At 46.4% G+C, this 18,834-nt stretch overlaps 1 protein-coding gene across 1 annotated transcript in view; it reads left to right on the forward strand.

The window, feature by feature from the left end:
• Nucleotides 1-18,834, forward strand: part of PPFIBP1 (PPFIA binding protein 1) — a 110,729-nt gene that overhangs the window by 28,034 nt on the left and 63,861 nt on the right. The window contains exon 2 of the mRNA XM_036404945.2: nucleotides 1,041-1,116. The gene's annotated coding sequence lies outside the window, so the exon portion shown is untranslated. The remainder of the gene's footprint in view (nucleotides 1-1,040; nucleotides 1,117-18,834) is intronic.

Genomic DNA, 18,834 nt, shown 5'->3' on the forward strand with positions numbered 1-18,834 from the left:
TCTCTCTTCCAGTTTATAACCTCTGGATATTTGCAGTTTGTTGCCACAAGTCGACAACTAGTTAGTCAGTGTGCCTTTGCTTTATTCCTACATTTTTGAGCTGATTCTTTGCTTTCCAGTCATGTTACTTGCTTGTCTTAAACTCCTGCTCTTGCTCTTGTCATGATTTTTGTTTGGAGTGCAGTGTCTCAGTGTGCCATTGAAGTGTCTCAGGTGGGGGTACACTGGTTGTTTCTATCCTTCTACTAACCATATTTCACTGAGCATTTGTATTTGAGTCACTTATTCTTATGCCTCTTCTAATGGGAGCTCATGTAACTGCATAGGTTTGGAAGTTTTTAGTTATTAGCCTGAAGTTTTATTCCCCAAACTTCCCTTTTGCATTTCAGATTCAAAGCCTACCCAGAACCTTCTCTTGTAACAGTTCTGTCAGATTTCCCATACCAAATAGCTCCTCTTCTGTGCACAGTCTGTAGATGGGAGTATCCGAGATTAAAACTTCCTGTCAAACCACAGGAACAGACAACATCTTTGATTTACCAAAATAGTCACAGTAAAGAGACTCAGGAATAGTTGTTGGGAGTGAATTGTGGGGTTGGTTCAGTGCTATGGACTGCTCTGACTTCCATTGGCTTTACTTCACACCCTGATTTTCAAATGTTCAGCAACATTGGGTGCTTGTTTGGGTTGCAGTAGTGAGAAGGAAGCCTTGCCAGGTATTATTCACCTTTGTTTTGTGCTATATGCATGTGATCAGCTGGGGAGGTCAAGGGCAGGCACAGGCCAACTGTGTAATGTAGAGATACTGAGAAATAATGTTGTGGGAATTATCTGGAATTAACAAGCTCATTTCCTTTTTGTACATCAGTTGTCATCCTTTAATCTCTTGGTATTAGCTTTTTTTAAATGCTGTTATGTACATCATCCACAGTGCTTCATGTATCCTGTGTCACTTGATAATAAACTTTTACAAGATATTGCTGTTAAGTCATCTCAGGCTTTGAGTGATTAATCAAAATCTCTATTTTTCTTTTTCTCAGGGTTGGTGTTTATATGGATCAGTGGTACTTGCTCAAGAGTGACAGTGGAGATCAACTCTTAAGTCTATTCCTCTGAGTGAGTAATCTAAACCCACTGCATTGCTGTTGTGTATTATCTACTATCTGCTGCTTTTTTTTTGCTTTTTAATATCTTACACAACAGCTCCTTTGGGCTTTCATTTCAAATATCATTAAAATGATGCTGTATATGATTTCCCGTAAGAGTTGTAGAAGAATGTCAGTCTCCTTCTGCAGATATCCATTGGTTTTGCATCTTTTAAAGGATGGTCCTTACTTAACACAGTCTAAGCTGTTGTTTAATATCAGAGACATGTGGAAACTGTGTTTAATGACAGTAGATTTAGGGTATTGTGTGGACTGTGGCAGAGTAATGAAGTATGTTTGGATTATCCAAGAAGCAAAACTGAAATGAGCTGTTCTGTGGCATGTGGAGTGTTCAAGCAGTGTCAGTGCACCCCAGTTTGGAGGGTTCAGCTCCAGCACAAGATCCCCCTGGACATGCTGTGACTGAGTGATGCAGCTGTGCATGTGCAGTGAGTCTGACTCAGCAGGTCTATGGCAATGTGCAGACAAACTGCCAAGGGCTTTCAGATTACTGGGGCAAGTTTATGAGAAAATGCATTCAGCAAAACAGAGTATGTGTTGTGAGATCCTTTGGAAATGTCCCAGTTCCGTTGGCTTCAAGGAGCAGCATTTTGCATTTGGTCTAGACTGATTTGATCCAAGCAGCCTAGTGCATGTCAGAGTTGGCAATCTTGTTTTGGGAATGGTTTTCCCTCATCTACTTTGTTTGGGATATGATTGGTATGATTTAGCTTCCTAAATTCCAGCTGGAGAGCTGGGTCAGATTGCTGAGCGAGCACTTGATCTGTGCACCTCTTGGCTGGGATGTGCTCATCCCATAACTCCACAGCTGGGCTCCCAATCCTACAGGATGTGAGAACTGGTGTCTCATTTAAAATACCATTTCTCTTATTTTACTCCCTTACCCTCTTCCATAGCCCTTGGAGTGCTTCTTTGTGGCTCTCCAACCCTTCCCACACTAAATCACTGTGCATGAGCTCTCTCTGGGATTCACAGCTGCCCAAGGTCTTGCACCAGACTTGGAAAGAAGTGGGTGTTGTTGCTCCTTGTTTGTCAGAAGCCCTGAACTCCACTGCCAAAAGCTTTTATTCCCTAGTTTTTAATCAGAGGTCTGCTGGCACTGGAAGTGGTTGTCACCTGTTGTCTCCCATCCTGGTCACATTTGTTCAGTTTTATCACCCCTTATCAGGCTCGGTGGGATTACACTCCAGCTGGATTTGCATCCATCATGGCTGTAAAAACATGGTTAAAAGTCTGATGCTGGCTAGCAGCCACCTTCTGCTTGTGTGTTTGGAGACTTTCAATCTGCTGGCATCATCGTGCAAATGTCTTGCCTTTGCTGGAAGTCTCTCCCTCCTTGCTCCCCTTATGCTGTGCTGATTCCCCCTGCCTGGGACATAAATCTGCCTGGTTTTCCCTGTCACTGGTGCTGCTGCTCCCGGGGAGGGAATGTGTGTGTCCATCTCCATCCAGGACTGAAGTAGCAGGTGCTCAGTCTTCCCTTCTCCGTTCCTGTGGCTCCAGGACTGGCAGGTTTCTGGCATTTGGAGTCAGACCTGTTGCCCTCAGCAATCAGTCTGAAAAGCCTGACTTCTCCAGCTGCTGCTTGCTTTCCCCAATAAACAGATACATAAGAGCCTCTCCTAACGAGGTGGCAGGAAATTCCCGTGCCTGACTCAGCACTGACAGGGCAGGGGACTGTGTTTGGGGCTGCTGGCTGCTTCTCCCAGATGGAGAGGAACATGGGCTTCTTTGCTGGGTTACCACAAGTTCAGCACACATGTCTGACCTCCAGTCTCACCCCACAGAATACACCAAAGTGTTCAGAGTGGAGTTTCAGTGCCTCTGCCCATGGCCTCTATTTATCCATGAAAGCATGGATTTTCATCTTCCCTCCTTGGCTAGCTCCATGTTAAACATACTGCTGCCAGTTCAGCCTTACCCCACAGTAAGGCCACATGTATAAATAATCCAGAAAAGCTAAATAAGGCTTTTAAAACAAGCCTTAGCAGAAAACAGCTGCTTCAGTGTGGTGACATGAAGACACAGAAACCTGGCTAAGTCTGTGTAGCCAGAGTCAGTCGTACTCCCTGCAGCTCCTGCTCTTTCCTAGCAAAGCCCTGCAGATTTGCAGGTGTGTCTTCACCCTCCACCACCAACTCTGAGTTAGGTCTGTGCTCAGTGGCAGCAGGTTTTTGGTGTGTCTAAAGCTGAGACAGAGCACCACTGCAGCACTGAAATGACATCCAGTCCACCCTCTTACAGTGCCTGTGTGCAAGAGGCAATAATCAGTATTTGCTGGGTTTTCCGCCCTCAATGTCACATTGAATACAGGAGGGAAAGAAGCACAAGGCTACTTCTATGTGTTCCATTTATTGGCACTTGATGGCTTGTCCTGCAGGGCCCAGCCCACACACAGCTTTTCTTGGGCTTTTAATAGTTGTGCTAAACTAAATTGTACTCAAAATAATAATAATTTCAAACATTTCCCCAGAGCCTGTGGCTGCTCTGCATGTTCATGGGAGGTGCAGCACTGCCTATGGTTGGGGCAGGGGAGGGTCCCCAGGCAGGCTGGGATGGGATTTTTCTGGTGTCTTTTTCCTCCCCTTCTTTTGAGAGGAAATACTACTGCTTGCAGAAAATAAGTATTTTTTTGTGCTTTTGCTCCTCACACTTTATGTGATGTGGTTTGAACTTAAAGTGGTTGAACACTTCTGGTCACCCACAGTTCTGATGGTGGTTCTGTAATACACATGAATCTCTGCAGAGAGGGGGGATGTATCTGTCTGTAAGCACTGAGCAGCCTGCCCTGTTTGTCCAGCATGTGACCCCTCTGCTGCACACAGCGTTTTCCTGCCTCCCACCCACCTGGTTCTTCTTATTTTATTGGCTTTCCCAGTCCTAGAAATTGCTTTGTATTCAAAAAACATAAATTCATCCCTCACAAAGCTTGCAAACCTGATTTCAGTTCTTCCCTTATTCTTTGAGAAACTCTTTTTGCTCTAAGACCGAAAATGTACATTTTCCCTGTTTATTTAGACAAGCTTATTTTGTTCTGCAGAAATGTTGTCAAAAGCTAAGTTTCTTTGCTTGCATTTATAATCCTCTGAGGTTTATGTATTGGGAATAATCTTTGTGAGCTGGAAAAAGATTGTCCAATCTGTTTCAAGATGCCCCACTTTCTGAGTATTGCATCTCATTAGGAATACAGTTGGCTGTTGGCATGGCTTTTTTCTTCCTCTGTATAGCTTGGGGGAGAAAATACATCATTTCTTCATCTAGTAATAATGCTTGGCACTTTGCATCTTCAAAGAACTCTGTGGCTACAAATTGAATAATTCCTATAACACTGTGTAGTAGCTTCTCATTATCATTTCCTGTGTTCTACAGATGGGCAAAGTGAATAAGAAGTCAAGTGAGCTTAGGCCATGGAAAGAGAAACGAGGTCAATTTGAGTTCCCACCTTCCTGACTTCTAATAGAGCAAAAGAAAGTTTGATTCAGGTTGACACAAAGGAAATGTAATGATCTTTCCTAGTTTTCTTCACTACTTAAAGTGCATTTTCTGGTGGTGTTTTTTGATGGTTTATTATTGTATCCCTAAATAAGTTTTCTCACTGACTGATGTGGTTGGAGGAGTGTGAGGAATTGACTGAAGTTTTATAAAGGTGAAGTAGCATGTTAATGGGATTAGGTTTGTGGGGTGTCACTCACTGCTGTCTGGGGGGAACTCTCTGCTTCTTCCGTCCTCTTTCCTCTCAAAGCAGAGGCAGAGGAGACTGTTTCTGTATTATTTGGGAATATTTTTTCCCCATCTTGTTTTCCATCTCAGACTAAGATGGGAAAAGTGAGCCTCAAAATGAGAACTGTGTCAATACACAGAAGCTGATCTTTGTTGTTTCATCCACCACATGCCATGCTAAGATTTTTTTTCCCTCCCAGGGACTGTAGTGGAAGTTGTTGGCTCAGAATGGTGTCTGGAATGATGTCATTTGCAGAAAGAATTTCATACAACTGCACTAGGCTATAGACCTTGATTTAAAGCTGCTTAATTCCCAAATGCATTGCATGGCATATAGAAAATGTGAGTGCTGTAGGCAGTAAACCATGGAATTATGCACTCTTTTACAGAGGAAGTCATGGTAACAATTTTGTTGCCTACTTGGTAGAAGTTAGTTAAAACTTTTTTTCAGGAATTCTGTCTTTTTACAAAGTTGCTTTGGAGCACTGGAGAGTGTTCGGGCAGTTTAGTCCTCTTGGGGAGAATGGATAATCTGCTAGGTGCAGAGGAGCATGGAAATCACATGAAGAATTCCTTCATCTTCTTAGGAAAATCTCGTGGCTGCTTCTCTGCAGGCTCTCAGAGGTTCCCTCGCCACCTTCTGACTGGCTTCAGATGCCTTGCTTGATAAACTTCCAGGCAAAAAGCCTTGCTTGGCTTAACACAGCTTTATTCTGGGCATGCCATGCTAGTGAAGGCGGTGGAGAAAGCAGCTGTCTCCGGCCATGTGCCCTTTTTGGGGATGCAGAACTTTGCAGAGACTTTTTTAGGGGCTCAAGATTTAGTTCCAAGATTATATTTAGTTTTCTGTTTCTGATGGGTGGGACAGATATCCTGATGCCTTAGATGAGACCTTCAGTGATGGGCAGCAGCACCAAGGTATCACAGCCGGTATTTTTATTTTCATTTTTCTTTGACTTTCTTATATAGGGAATGAATACCTCATTTGTGCATGCTCCTTCCCAGTGCTGGGTAGAGCTGTCCTGAACCACTCTGTGCTCCCAGGGCTCTGGTTTCATCCTCTGCTTCTCATGACACCCAAATTGCTGATTACTTGTCTGCTGACTTTTTAAGGATCTGAATGTGGCTTTTCATGAATCTGGATGTTTTTCCTTTATTGGGCTTGGGAAGCTCTCAGGGCTGAGTTGGGACCTGGAATTCGCAGCAGTGTTGCAGAGCAACTGGTGAAGGCTTCCATGCCTTGCTTGCAGGATATGAGTACTTGTGGTGAGGTCTTGGTGTCTCTCCTTTGTAATCTGGTAGCTTCTTTCACTAGATTTTGATTTCAGCTGCTTAGGAAAAATGTCAGCAACTCAGCATGTAAGGAGCTGCATGTGCATCTGGGGTTGTTCTGTTACGTTCGTTTTAATTTTGTGTTCTGTAATTTTTTTGAGGTATTGCATCCAAAAGTGGTGAGTGCCTCCAAGAATGTGCCCAGGGCAAATTGCCTGAATCATACTGATACCCGAGGAATTTTATTGAGATCTTTTAGGACCTCTGGGTGTTCCTTAGGTATTTGAAATTAAGAGGAAGGGACCCACTGGCTGGAAGGTGATTGCACAGGGAGGGTTGGATGGGGCTGCTTTTTTTTTTTTTCCCCCTGGGGCATCAAACCGCTGTCAGAAAGCACTAAGGTCTTCAGTGGAAAACCAGCTGTTGTCATTTTTCAGCTCTCCTCACTGCAAATTGGCGAGCTCCCCATTTCTCCTGTGTTTGAGAGGCTGAGGTGGTGCGGCCCAAGTCTGACAAGTGATAACCAGGGAGCCTGGCCGTGTTCTCTGGGGGGATTCCAGCTGTAAGCTGGCCTTCTAAAATGAGCAAGGAAGGGGCTTCCAGGCTGAGCTATCTGGAAAATATCAAGCGGTAGGTGACAAGGTGTGAAAGGCAAGGGCCACTCCGAGCAGTGAGACGCTCCAGAAACCTGGCAGTGACAGCAGTGGGAGAGGTACTGGATGCAGCTGGAGATGGGCTGGAGCAGGAACTCTGTGTCCAGTCTTTCCCCTCTTTCTAAGGGAGGCTCAGACCCACTCTGCATTAAATTGGTGTTTGTCTCAGCCTGCTTATCCGCTGGCCATCCCACACACTCACTCCAGATGTTCTTATCTCAAAACTGGAGATGCACCTGAAATTGTCCTTCCAGGATTTGGAAGCTTTTTTGTTAAAGCTGTCTGTCTGCCAGTGTTTCCAAGGACACATCACACTTTGAAATCGTGGTATTAAAATGATTGCTTTTGAAATGGAGGGAGGGTCATGTGCTCTACATCAGAAATTCCTCTTAGTGCTTATTAATCCGGTATATAAATGTCATGGCTTACATCCACAGGGTGTTTATATTGAATTTTTAGCTGCATCAGTATCTCTTGCTCCTCAGAATAAATGCCATATAATCTGGTAATGAGCAATATTCTTAATTTAGAAACCAAAAATAGGACATAGACAAATCTGAGTTACTGGAAGAAAGTAGGAAATAGCCTTACCTCATGAGGGGAGAGGAAGTTCAGTTGAATCATCTAGTATTTAGTGTAATTGTAAGGCCAGAGAATTCTGTCTGTTTCCCTAGGATGGCACAACAATTGCCATATTCCAAAGGCCTGATCCTCCTGTGGTACACCTCTTCTGAGGTGTGTAATGGGGTAGTTGGGAAACACCCTTCTTTCCACACCCTCAGGAGGTCAGTGCCCACCAATTGGAGGTACATTAAGCAGTAGGGATTTTGGCTGATGCCCTCTAACACCCTCTTTGAAGGAGATAAAGTTGTTCCTCTGAAACCTACAGTGAGCAGCACTGGCTGGGACAAGATGAGAATTTGGGAGTGGAATCATCCTTGCTGTGGCAGGTGGGCATCATCCAAGATCTCTAATGTCTGGAGCACCTTCCAAGCTGACAGTCCTACACCTGAAGGAGGTGCAGTGGAACCAATAGTCATATAAGCATCAGTGGCTAATAAAGTCAGTCCCTGATACACTAAGGGTGGTAATACTGCAGGATGTCCCCATGGAGTGATGACTCAGTGGCCAGTGCTTGTTTTCTCTACACCATGAGGCTGTTAATTTTAGCTCAGGTGCTGTCTGAGTGCTGGGCAGATGGGTGAACTTAGTTCAGTGGAGGCTTTCTGTGACTCATTGCCTTTCCCAGACACAGCCTGCTCTCCTACCCTGTGAACTCCCTCAGTGCAACAGAGCAGCACTTGTTTGCCCTGATTCACTGAGTGATTTTTGGTTTGTGTTCTGTATGCAGTAACAGTGGCTCTGTGTAACCCTAAGTAAAATGTGCCGTGAAATATCTTGGTAAAGAAGTTACCTTTCTATGTGATGGTGGTGTCACACTGAACCAAAGTGATGTGGAGCAAGATCCAATAGGAAGTGAACATGTCTTTGTTGCAGACTTGGTGTGAGTTTTGGAACTTCAGTGTTTCCTGTGGTCCCAAACATACACACACCCCCACACCCAGAGCTGTGCTCTGGTGGTGCCTCTAAGTGGAGAAGGAAGGCAGATTGTCGCAACAATGATCAGGATCTTTGTGAAGATTTGCTCATGTTGTGTTTGTGGCAGAGGCCATGTCTGGCAGGTGGTCTGAAGTCCGTCAAGGTGAGGAGAGAGCTGCTATTTATTACTGATAGCACCCACAGATTGCACAAAGCTGCTAGGATCTGTATTTTGAGGTCCTCTTTTGATCACTTGGTCAAACAGGAATCCAGTGTTAAGCATGTTCTCAGCAGCATTGACTTCAGTGGCATTAGAAACATGCTTGACATCAATGTGGGCTTGTGCAACTTGCTGATCTCAGGCTGGGTGGGTCTTGCTGAAAAGCTCCTGTGCCGACAGAGAGACTGTCGCTATTTCAGGCTGTGGTTCTGCTCAGCTGTCAATCCAATTTAAGGGGACCAGATTATAAACACTGTGAAGTGCTGAGCTGGTGCAAAGCTGCTTTGCTGATAAGGAGCTGTTCAAAATATTTGGAAAGTTCAACTCTGCTGCGGGACTGGGCAACCATTCCTGGCTCCACTCCCAGGGCTCAGTGCCGGGGGTGTTTTGGCTGGTTTGCCTGCTTGGCTGGATGCCGAGTGGCCGAGGCTTGATGTGCCCTCGGTGTCACTGTGCCTGAGGGACACTGGGGGATGGCAGCAGTAAAGCAGCCATCCTGGTTCTGCCATCTGGGCAGTGAACAGCTGTCTGTTCCTGTGAGGACAGAAAATAGTGTGGTGCATCCCATCAGGTGCTGCAGCATTGCCAAGAATACCAAAACTGAGCTTACGGCAGCTCGGTGTCCTTGTATCTGTTCCCAGCTCCCAACAGGAGATGAAGCTCTGATAGGTGGGAATGCTGCATCCCTGTCTGAGGAAGAGCTTTGTTGACTGTCAGTGTTTCAGCCCCAGAACAGTCTGGCAACAGAGCAAATTGGCAGCTTGCAAGTGCTTGCAGGAGTCTCTTTGTGGATTTGGTTGTATTTTGCTCCAAGACCTCAGCAGAGATTTCCACAGTTCCTCCCTTGCCCTTGTCCTGACTGTTGCCCTTTCTCACCCTGTCCTTCACAGTGCAACAATGTGCTAGTGTTTTATTGTTTCCCTTTAAGATTTTGGGCACTAATAGAATTTATAGAATCATAGAATGGTTTGGGTTCGAAAGGACATCAAAGCCCATCCAGTTCCAACCCCCTGCCATGGGCAGGGCCATCTTCCACTATCCCAGGTTGCTCAGAGCCCCATCCAGCCTGGTTGTGGGCACTTCCAGGGATCCAGGGGCAGTCACAGCTTCTCTGGGCAACTTGTGCCAGGGCCTCACCACCCTCACAGGGAAGAATTTTTTATTAATACCTAATCTAAACCTCTTCTCTCAGTGTGAAGCCATTCCCCCTTTTCTGTCACTTCAGTTCCTAATGAAGACTCCCTCTCCAGCTTCCTTCTAGGCCCCCTTCAAATACTGGAAGGCTGCTATGAGATCTGTATAAAACCTTCTCTTCTCAAATTTTTTTGATCAAGGAGTGTGTCGTGTATAAACTTAACACCTTTGCATTCTGTGAGTATCTAGAGTAGCTGCACTTGAATGTTCCCACTCCTCTGTAGCCTATCTCATAATTTCCCTTAGGAGCCTTCTTTGCAGCTGTGCTGCCATCCACAGAATCTCTGCCAGCTGTGCTGCAGTGCTCTGGGCAGGGAATTGTGAGTGATGTGCACAGTCCAGCACAAATGTGGTATTGTGTCCTCCAGATAGTTCCTGCAAGCGCTCACCTGGATCAGATGCCTGATGCCAAAGGGTTTCCTGGTGCCTGGGTGCAATGTTAAGGTGTATTTTCCTGTTAGCAGGACATTGTCAGCCACTGATTATCCCCCTGTCGCTAAAGGTAGGGGCAGCACTGCTTTGAGCAACTGAAATAGCTGCCTGTTGAGAGGATGGGAAAGGGAAGCCCAACAACATTGCTACATCAGGAGAAACTACGAGTGCAGTCAGTTCTGACAGCGAGAAACTGTGTAGGTACACAACAAACAGCAGTAATGGGCTGCGTCTGTCTCCTCTAATGCTTCCCCTATCTGATCAGTTGTCAACATGTGTTAATCTCTGCTGCCACAGAACATGGAGACAGCTCTGAGGTTTGTGCTGTTAAGGGTGTGTGCTGTGTATAATTCACAGAGTGTTGTGACAGCCTTAGCAAATGTCATGATCCACGCCAGGGAGCCCTGGGATCCGGCTGCGTTATCTCCTGTGTTACCCAGGAGGAGTTTGGAGCCTTGCTGGTGTTACAGCAGGAGAAGCAACGTGTGTGGTCATGTTACCCTCAGTAGACATTTGCATGTGGCTCTTTGGAGCACCAGGTTGCTGGCCCACAGCCACACCGGCATCTTGGGATCTTGTCAGATCTTGCAAGCAAAGGAGCACCAGGCTGGGTCACAGTGCTTGGACGAGAAGTTTCCAGGGAACAAGCTGCTGATGCAGAGTTACCACTGACGTCCTGGTGGTGCCCTGTGCGTTCTGACATGCATGCTGGGTGTGTTCCTCTTTTTCTGTTGTTACTTGGTATTTTCTGACTTCACAAGAACACTACTACAATTCTAGTGTCAGTGAGAAATCAGTTGACTCTTCTCTCCCCCGTACCATCGCCAGTTGTAAAGGATTTGAAATGAGTGTTTTGAAATCTGCAGAGGGGTATAGCATTGATTGTTTATGAGATAAAAATTGCTCAGGCACAAGTTGAATATCTACTTGCACTGAGCTTGGCTTTAGCAGCAGTGTGAAGCCATGCTTCAGATTCCTGGATGCTGTTGCTACATGGAGTGCTGTCTTTTTTTCCTCACTGGTGCAAAGTTCCCAGAAGTGAGAAGTTCCCACTGATAAGAATTTTGCACTGTTGAATGTGTGCTCTACCTGGGTAGGCTCACCCCTTAAAATAGCCATGAAGACCAGAGTAACAGGAGCCCCAGCTCAGGTGAGCAACTTTTAACCTAAGCCCTTCAGGGTGACTGGTTTAGCTAAGCTGTTTGTTTTGATTTAATGCCCAGTTTACTTCACCTTCATGTCTGTCTTCAGTTAGGTTAGCTCTCTTGAGTTTGGCAGCTGGAATTGGGAAAATAATGGCTGTTTTACAGCATATTATTGGCACACTGCTGTGTACAAGTTAAAAATTGTTGACTAAGATGGAAGTTTTCTGCCTTGCCCCACAGGGCTGCAGTACCAGGGGAGCCTCTTGGGCGGCAGGGTTACCACAGGTTAAGGTATTGTGTCAGTACAGAGCAGGTGGTCTCAGCTGCCAGAGCCACTGCTGAGTACAGCTGAGCTCCCATGCCACAGACACTGAGGAGTGCCTGTGGCATGGGAACTCGCCAGCAACCCTGTGGAATTGTTTCCTCTGGCGGGAAGGAGGATTGCAGCTGTCTGGCCATGGTTTGGCATCTCAGTACTGGTTTCAGGCCTGAAGAAGTCCTCTGTCCCATAATAAAGCCTCTTATTTGGCCTTATCATAATGCAGAGCACTAGGGCTCAGGAGCTCAGTCCCTGGGTAGGGACCGGGTGCCCGAAGCTCGCTCGCTCATGCCAAGACCGCAGGGCTACCATCTAGCAAGCATGGTGATTATCAGCTCTATAGTGATTGCAAGCTCTCAGGATTTCAGCTCTGCTTGCTAGGTAGTGGTGCCCTGGGCTTGAGGCTGCAGCAGACGGAGAGAGAGGAGAAGGAGAAGGCGCAGGCTGTTCCACGAAGATGGCTTTATTTGGGGAGGTCCGTGAAGGGTCTCTGCTCTTCTTCTTTCTCAACTAATGGGGTACAGTATGCTTCTTTTATAGGGTTGGAAAGGATCCAAGCTTGACCAATGGGTAAGGGGTTAACATGACATTGCCTTATAGGGTTACAGAGGTAGGTTAAGGGGTGGAGGACAAGAAAACAGGAATTTTCTTTTGCTGTTTCAGCATTCCTATTGTTCATATCCTCCATGGTGCTTTTCCTAAATCTATGGGGTTTACTACAACTCCACTTTCTGTTTTTACAAAAAAGGCATTCGCTATAGTTCTTTTGAAACAGTGAACAAGGCACGAGAACATAGCTAACACAATAACAACTACAAGGAGAATCAACAACATTCCCTTAATCAAGGATGCAGCCCATCCTGTTAATCCCCATTGCCCAAAAAGTTCATTGACCCAGTCTGGGATTCTTTCTACTTTCAAGTCCTTCACGAGATCTTTCAGTTTCTGGATGTTCGCATGGATGGATTCCGAGCGTGAAGAGAGGTTGAAGCAGCACATCCCTTCGAAGTCTTCACAGCCGTGCCCATGGGCAAGCAGCAGGAAGTCGATTGCTGCTCGATTTTGGAGCGAAGCCTGTCTTGTGGTTTCTTCTTCCTTTAAGAGATCACTCAAGGCTGCAGATGTAGCGTTAGCTTGTTTACTGAGCCAGCACCCAAGGTGATTGATTTCACCAAGGGCTTTAGCTGCAGCTACCCAGGGTAAGAACAGGGAGACAGCAATCTTTTTTGGTTTGATCCAATCGTATAATTTAGGATCACAATTTTCATCAAATTCAGTATAGGACCTTTTTTGTCGTTTTGATTCGCTTTCTTTTTTCCAATTATGTAACAGGGTGATGTTTGGTGTAAGGGTAGAAAGTTTTCCAAGGGTACAGGGACCTCCCTGGAGTCGGGAGGGGATCCCAGCCCATACTCTGTCACCACAGATGAGAAACATTCCCTTGGGTAATACTTTGGGATGGAGAGAGGACACAGAAATCACACGAGCCGTGTAATTGCACCAATCGTGAGAGTTATAGGCTTTGTTAATTGGTGATATCTCTTTTCGATATGTGTTTTTGTTCTGGTCAGTTTCTGGCCAATTGTTTTTTGGACGTCTAAAGTAAAATTTGACGCAGTATGTGGCCTTGGAGGACCCCAACAGATCTAATTCTTGGGGTTCCTCTCGAGCATCTGGCAGAATTTTTGTCCACTCGTCCCAAGTATCAACCACATTGGGTCTCTTACCTGTGGTGCGGAGAATCTCTGAGTTATAGACAGGCCAGTCATCTGCTACAAAGGGAATTCCTACTAGACATGTGGAAAGTGGGTTATCAATGCTTCCCATGGACAAGCACATGTTGTCCTGTTTTAATGTTTTTGCTAAGGTTACCCAAACATTATGGCTAGGCTGTGGGCTAATCCAGCCGAAGGCACACGGTACGGTGAAGAACATCCAGGCAGCAATGAGGACAGCAGCAACGGAGATATTTTTCATCTTTGGGCAGGAATAGGGCTTCTGATAGGGAATATAAGCAGAATTTGTTATCTTTATGATGAGAGGGTTTTCTGCCTTGTTCTTTTCTTGTTCCCCTCCTCCCCCCCTTTTTCTTTTAATTTCTAAGCTACACTATGGGAGGAGGTTAAGGGGTTAAGGGGTTTTAAAAGATTAGGGATGGGGAATAACGGTGTTTCTTTTTTTTTTTTTTCTTTTTTCTTTCTTTAAATACAAAAAAAACCCAGTGTAACAACATATAGTTCAGAGAACACTTTTGTGTTAAGGCTATCTATGGTCTGATGCAGCAGACTGTTGTTTAGCTTTTCAGTTTTGTCTGCTGTCTTGTAATGGGGTGGTCTGTTCTTGTGTTTGTGGGTATTCGGCGACGTCTTCGTCTCCAGGCAGAGCTGGTTTGGTTTTGAGGTGGTCTTGTGTTTGCCTCAGGAGCGTTCTTGTCCCCGTTTGCAGGAGTAGTGTTTGCAGTGCCTAGGTATGGCTTTATGTTTTTTCCGGGGTACCACCTCGGACCGGATGGTAGTAGCACGCACGCATATCCTCTACCCCAGGTAATCAACTGGTGAGGCCCAGAAATTTGGTGTGTTTCAGGGTCCTTCACGAGCACAGGTGGTTTCTCAGTGAGCTTTGCTTGGGTGGTATTTGCAAAGTGGCGAAGTATTGGTGGGTCAGGCTCTGATGCTGTACAGTTCAGGAAGTTGATGACGTAGAGAGCCTTGCAAAGTCTTTCCACTGGAGATGTGATTCTCATGTCTCTGTTTTGTTGATCAAGGACTCTTTTGAGGGTTTGATGTGTCCTTTCCACGATGGATTGTCCTGTGGGGTTTACAGGTATGCCGGTCTTGTGTGCTATTCCCCATTCACTGAAGAACTCCTTTAACTTGCAGGAAGTGTAGGCTGGTCCATTATCTGTTTTAATCTCTTTTGGTACACCCAGGGCGGCAAAAGCGAGGAGAAAGTGTTTTATTGTGTGCATGGTATTTTCTCCTGCATGTGATGATGCAAATACTGCTCCTGAAAACGTGTCGACCGATACATGCACGTATTTTGATCTTCCAAAAGGTGCGAAGTGAGTTACATCTGTCTGCCACAGCTGGCAGCTATTCAGACCTCGGAGATTGACTCCCATCCCCATGGATGGTATCTGATAGTTCTGACAGTTCGGACACGTAGCCACGATAGCCTTTGCCTGATCCTTTGAGAGCTTAAACATTCTCATAAGGGCAGGTATATTTTGATGAAAAAACGCGTGTGACAACTTTGCCTGGGCAAAGATGTTAGGAACATTAGCAGTTTCTGCTGCCATTGCTAATGCATCCGCTTTTCTGTTGCCTTCTGCGACAAAACCTGGGAGGTCTGTGTGTGACCTCACATGCATTATATGGTAAGGTTGCTTTCTGTGGGAGATTAGGTATATTAATTTAGAGAGCAGTTGGTACAACTTTGGATTAGAGACCTCTTTGAGAAGAGCATGTTCTGCTCTCATCGCTATCCCAGCGACATAAGCTGAATCTGTAACCAGATTGAAAGGCTCGTTTTCAAACTTTTCAAAGGCTCTGACAACGGCTGCTAATTCTGCGATCTGTGGAGATCCCTCCACTATCTGTATGTCAGAGTGCCAATCTTGTGTTTGGGGGTCTCTCCATGTAACCACCGACTTGTGGGAAGACCCTGAGCCATCTGTAAAGAGTGTTAGAGCCTTGAGAGGTTTTCTACTTTGGATTTGTTTTGGAATCAAATGGAAGGTTACATCAGGGTTAAAAAGTTTGTGTTTTGGGATCTTAACTGAAATTTGGCCCGTGTAGCTATCCAGGGCAAACTGGAGGCTTTCATTGGTCTGGATCAAATCCTCAAAGTCTGTAAGAGTTATTGGTAAGTATATGCATTCGAACTCACAACCTGAAAGAGATCGAAGGCGAGTCCTTGCCTTTTTTATTAAATGTGCTATGACCTCCTGGTAGGTGGTAAGTGTCTTTGTGGGCTGGCTATTTGTAAAGATCCATTCCAGTATCAACAAAGGGTCTCGAAGCTGTGAGTCCCATTGGAATATCAGTCCATGGAATCGAGGTGCTTTTCCCAGGATGATGAACTTGAAAGGCAGACTGGGCTCGAAGCGATGGGCTTTGCATGAAGACAGGGCTTCCTGGACTTTAGTGATGGCACCTCTGGCTTCTTCTGTGAGAGTGCAGGGAGAGTCCAGGTCCTTAGGTCCGCAAAGAAGGTTGAACAAGGGAGCAAGGTCCTCTGTTGTAATTCCTAGCAGTGGACGTACCCAGTTGATGGATCCGCACAGGCTGTGTAAGTCCCTGAGGGTTTTTGGGTCGTCATTTATGGTGAGCTGCTGAGGTACGATGGTCCTTTCCCAGATCTGGACTCCAAGGTAAGTCCATGGCTTGGTGTACTGGATTTTATCCTCGCGAATCTCCATTCCTGCCTTTTCTATGGTTTCAATAGTCTTTTTAACTGTATTGTCCAAGTAAGCTTTGTCTGAAGCACACACCAGGACGTCATCCATGTAGTGATGGATGATAGCATTGGGGAATGATTTCCGAATGGGAGACAGGATGTGAGCCACGTACCGCTGGCAAATAGTGGGGCTGTTTTTTAGTCCTTGAGGAAGATAACGCCAATGATATCTTTTGAGCGGGGCCTCCTTGTTAAGAGAGGGAACGGAAAAAGCAAACCGTGGAGCATCCTCAGGGTGCAGAGGAATGCTGAAGAAACAGTCCTTAATGTCTATGATAGCAAGTGTCCAGTCTCTAGGCAGCATCGATGGGTAGGGCAGGCCAGGCTGGAGGGGGCCCATGTCCTCGATGACCTCGTTGATTCTGCGAAGGTCGTGGAGAAGCCTCCACCTGTTTGTCCCAGGCTTTGGTAGAACGAAGACTGGAGAGTTCCAAGGGCTGTTGGACTCCACTATGTGGCCTTTTGCGAGCTGTTCTTCCACGAGGGTGTTTAGGGCGCGCAATTTGGCTTTATTAAGGGGCCACTGTTCAATCCAGAGTGGCTTGTGACTTTTCCAGGTGAGACGAGGTGTTTCTGGCAGCGCGCTTACTTCAGTGACCCCAATTAGAAATCCTGAGTGGGAATATGTAGGGAAGCTCCCCACTGGGATAGAACATCTCTGCCCCAAAGGGTGATGGGGGCCCTTACCACAAATGGACGAATGGTTGCCAGCTTGCCTTCAGGCCCTTCCACAAGGATGTTGTTCTTGCTTCTCATGGACACTGTGGCTCCACCAATCCCTGAAATCATGCCTGCAACAGGTTGTAGATCCCAGTGTGCTGGCCATTCTGAGCGGGCGATGATGGTCACATCAGCACCGGTGTCCAGCATCCCTGGCAGGTGGGTCTTCTCGCCTTTGCAGGTGAGGCCGCACTCGATGGTAGGCTTGGATGGTCCCACAACATGAGCCCACATAGCTGTAGGGTTGAGAGGAATCTGTTCCCTGTGATCCTTTGGGAGTAAAAAGGCTTGTGCTATTGGAGTTCCCTTTGAAAGAAAAAATGGTGAGTCTATGCAGCATACCTGGACGAGAATCTCTTGTCCTGGCTGCACTGTCAGCACTTCTGGAACAACGAAGATCTCCTTTGGGCTATTAAGAGAGTCACCTATAATTAAAATATGCGAAGGACCACCTTTTGGCCCATATTTGCCTGTGGGAACACGGTGAACATTCTCATTATTAAAGTCAATGGACAAAGCAGTTACCAGTTGACGGCGGGTTCCCATCTGGGTTGCCCCGTGGGTTGGATCCTCTTCTTGTGGTCCGGAACATCCTGGGCTGGTGCGGGGTTGGGTCTGGGTGGCCTTTGATTTGTTGTCAGCGCCCGGGGCTCGACCGGGCGGCGCAAGAAGTTTCCCGAATGCTGCTGGTAGCGCTGCTGATTCTGGGGTCTTTGGTAATTGTTACGGTGGTATCGGGGGTGTGATCTCTCTGGGCAGTCCTTTATATAATGTCCAAGATCTCCACAGTGATAGCATTTAGCTTGGTCTTTAGAAGCTATTACTGCATATGCACCAGAAACTCCTTCAGCAATACCTTTAGCAACTGCTTGGGCCACTGTATCGTCCGTGGACGTGTGACGTGTACAGCATTCCAGCATTTGCTCTATGGTGGGGTCTGTATCCATGGGTAGAGACCTCAAAATGGCTTTGCATTTTTCATTAGAGTTACACAAGGCAAGTTTACATAAGAGTTCCTTCTTTGCCTCTGTGCTCTCGATCTGTTTCTCCATAGCATCTCTAAGTCTGTCCACAAATTTGATAAAACTTTCATCAGTCCCTTGTTTAATAGCAGAAAAATGCATTGTTGGCATTGACTCATCAGGCACAAGAAGTAAAGAGGTTTTTGCTGCAAGAGCGATGTCCTGCAGTGCCTCTTTATTCAAGGTTTCCAATTGGTCTGCTGGTTTCTGTAAGTCACCTTCACCAGCTAGTTGGGCTACTGTAAAATTCGTCTTATTAGCATCCGCAGAATATGAATCTGATAATGTTTTTAAATGTCTTTTCCAATGCCTGTCCCATAACAAATATTCTGCTGGGGACAGGAGGCAGTGTGAAATATTTTTTACATCGTGGGGAAGTAAGACATGTGCTGAGAACATGGCTTCTAAGAAATTTCTAAAAATATGTGAGCTTCGCCCATGTTCTTTGGCTATATTTCTTAATTGCACTAGTTCCTTATTGGAGTTAGCTTTCCACGTCTTTATAGCGGACTCGCCACCATTCCGTCCTTGCTTATATTCTACTGGGAAAGCATTAATCTTCTGTGCCAGCTCCCAGTCTCCAGCCTTTGTCGCTTCTACTTTAATAAGAGCCCATGGATCCGTGTGGATCGTATCAGAATCAGATTCACTGCAAGAGCTCTGGTCCTCTGAGGAGGACTGAGGGAGGGTTGCTATCCGTGACTTGCGCTTTTTTCGTTTAGAAGCGTTTTTCAAAGGTTTCAATGGCTGGGGGGGGAGACATGGCATGACCTGGCTGGGGGGAGGTGCCACTGGAGCTGGGATAGCAGCACAGCACGCACAGGACTGGGTGGGGGGGACAGCACCGTGGGAAGTGTCTGGGATTCCGTTCGGGGGGCCTTGAGGGTGGGCGGGGATGGACACGGGCTCGGGAGCGGCGGGGGTGAGGCTCGGGGAGCCCGCGGGAGGGGCCGGGCCGGTCGGAGCCGGGGCGG

This window comes from Molothrus ater, chromosome 5 (assembly GCF_012460135.2).
Source record: "Molothrus ater isolate BHLD 08-10-18 breed brown headed cowbird chromosome 5, BPBGC_Mater_1.1, whole genome shotgun sequence".
NCBI lineage: Eukaryota > Metazoa > Chordata > Aves > Passeriformes > Icteridae > Molothrus > Molothrus ater.